This window comes from Dendropsophus ebraccatus, chromosome 15, assembly GCF_027789765.1.
Source record: "Dendropsophus ebraccatus isolate aDenEbr1 chromosome 15, aDenEbr1.pat, whole genome shotgun sequence".
Classification (NCBI taxonomy): Eukaryota; Metazoa; Chordata; class Amphibia; order Anura; family Hylidae; genus Dendropsophus; species Dendropsophus ebraccatus.
Genome location: NC_091468.1, coordinates 75,605,090 through 75,608,022, shown reverse-complemented (window position 1 = coordinate 75,608,022; position 2,933 = coordinate 75,605,090).

Below are 2,933 nucleotides of genomic sequence, written 5' to 3'. Positions count from 1 at the left end.
TTGGTGCTGTACCGAAAAAGCTACAGAGTCTCTGACAAGAATGGCTACGCCTCCTTTCTTATTCAAGGCCGCAGATAAGTATATATGGGGGTATCGTTTGTGACGCAACCTGTGGGCATCGGATGAATTTAAGTGCGTTTCCTGAACACAAAGAACATCGGCACACGACTGAGCCGCCTCTTTCCATAATTGAGACCTCTTAAAAGGGGAGTTAAGCCCTTTGGCATTGACAGAAATTATATTAAGTACCATTTTCAACCCCTGGTAGAATTGCTATAAGCCTATCTAGGAGGCTCATTTTTACACCTCTGCTGACTACCTTAGGCTCTAAACAATATGCATTATAGTCTAGCCGAACTCTCATTACCATCAATAGCGAGCTGTGCTGCCATTTCTCCTGTTCCTTGTTACATCGTGTGACCATTATAAGAGGAACATAACAAAACAAAATAAACCATAACATAACCATACAAGAGCAGAAACAAATATGAGAGAATGAGGTAAGAAGTGAGTATTTTCACTTCTTCAGGGGGGGGATCGGGAGTAAGTACCAGATAAATCGTGTGCCAGCGTCGGCAAGTGTATGGTCTACGCTGGGAACCCCCTTGGTATGTCAGCACATTCATTTGCTGGGATGAGCAGGCAGCAGCCTTTGAGGATGAGCAGATCGAGGTTTCGTGCGGGTAACTGTGTGCCATTCAGGAGAAATTGGAGCTGGACGTGGCCTCTTGTTAGCGTTCATGATAGGGGATGGAGGTCGCAAGTTCCATTCTGCACATAGTGCCATAGCTGCGTCAGGCGTTTGGGCAACCACTCTGGCGCCATCTTTTGTTATCAGCAGCTTCGTTGGGTATCCCCAGCGGTATTGTATAGCATTCGCTCTAAGGGTAGCTGTGCTCGTGGCAAAGGCCCTGCGTCTAGCCAGGGTGGCTGCTGATAAGTCCGCGTAAACAGATATATGCTTGAAACGCTCTGGAAGCATCGGATCATTCCTCATTCTTGCCATAACGGCTTCCTTCACATGGAAAAAGTGTATGCGCAGAATGACATCTCTTGGTATGTCTGCTGGCAGGTTTTTCGGTTTTGGTAGGCGGTGGATCCTATCCACTGTTAGGTCTAGTCGTGAGGCGTTAGGCAGCAGGCATGCCAGAAAATCAGTCGCAAACTCCATCAGCATATCATTCCTCACTGATTCCGGAACGCCTCTGAGCCGGACATTGTTCCTACGTGCCCTATCCTCCATGTCTGCCATTTTTAATTTTATAGACTCTATGTCTGCTTCCATATCGTGGGACATATCCACATGGTCATTGTGAGCTGATGTCATTTCACTCACTCTATTTTCTATATGGGAAGTGCGGTCACCCAGGGCTGTTATATCCTTTTGCACACTGGAGATCAGCTTTTCTATAGTCTGTTGGAAGGATGACTTAAGTTCTCCCAGCAGCAGTCTCATAGTAGTGAGGGTGATAGGGGCTTCTGGCTGCCCTGAGCCGTCATTGCGGCCCGCAGAGCTGGGGAGCTGGGCCCCTGAGGACTGTTTCCAAGAGAGAGGTGTCGGAGGTAGGGATGGGGCATCCAGGTCTAACAGGTCTGCATGTAGCACACTGCGGGACAGCGAGTCTGTAGTAGGGGATAGCTGTGCTGCCGCAGCTCCGCCATTTTCTATGTCCCCACTGTGAGAGGATTCGCTGGAGGGCGAGACCGCCAGGGCTAGCAGTGTGCCCGGTGGGCTTAACGCATTCCCTACCTCGTGCTGTGGTGGATGATGAGCCGGCAAATCCTTTGTTGAGTCAGCAGGAGATGGCAGTGGCTGTGCGGTGCTCATGTGGTGCGCGGCCCGTGAGGAGACGGCGCCATCTTGGCTTGGATCTCCGGCGCTCAGAAACCGGGCCAGCTTCATCGCCGCTCTCTTTTTCCGACCTCCGGTCATGTCGGTAGGATGAGGGTACTATTACGGCCGCCTAGAGAATCTTTTAGACGTCTGGGGTTCGCTTTTTTTAGCCGCTGAGCCGATCTCTGGCAGGAGCGAAGGCACTATGCGTCTTCCTCCATGCAGCGCTAGCCACGCCCCCCGTATGTCTTCCATTTTCTAATTATTGCTCCCACAGTTGATTTCTTCACTCCAAGCTGGTTGCCTATTGCAGATTCAGTCTTCCCAGCCTGGTGCAGGGCTACAATTTTGTTTCTGGTGTCCTTTGACAGCTCTTTGGTCTTCACCATAGTGGAGTTTGGAGTCTGACTGTTTGAGGGTGTGCACAGGTGTCTTTTTATACTGATAACAAGTTTAAACAGGTGCGATTACTACAGGTAATGAGTGGAGGAAAGAGGAGACTCTTAAAGAAGAAGTTACAGGTCTGTGAGAGCCAGAAATCTTGATTGTTTGTAGGTGACCAAATACTTATTTTCCACCATAATTTGCAAATAAATTCTTACAAAATCAGACAATGTGATTTTTGGGATTTGTTTTCTCATTTTGTCTCGCATAGCTGAGGTCTACCTATGATGTAAATTACAGACGCCTCTCATCTTTTTAAGTGGGAGAACTTGCACTATTGGTGACTGACTAAATCCTTTTTTTCACCACTGTAATATAACATTTGTATAGAAGAAAAGTATCAGTAGCAGTATAAGTTCAGGAATATACATAGCTAATAAAACAAGGCCGATAATAACTAAATCTTACTCCACATATACATGGAGGGAGCTCATATAGATAATGCAGAGATGCTAGTATGAGTGTAGTCTCTGCTTGGACTCCCTGATGTGTGCCGATGTACGCTGATGCTGTATTCAAATAACAATGGCCTCTGAGAAGCCATTATTAGTTGAATTACATTGTATGTTGGGGGACCATTGTATATAATCATTAGCATATGTAAACAAAATGGCTGAAATAACAGGTTCTACTTCATTTATTTTACATACTAGAA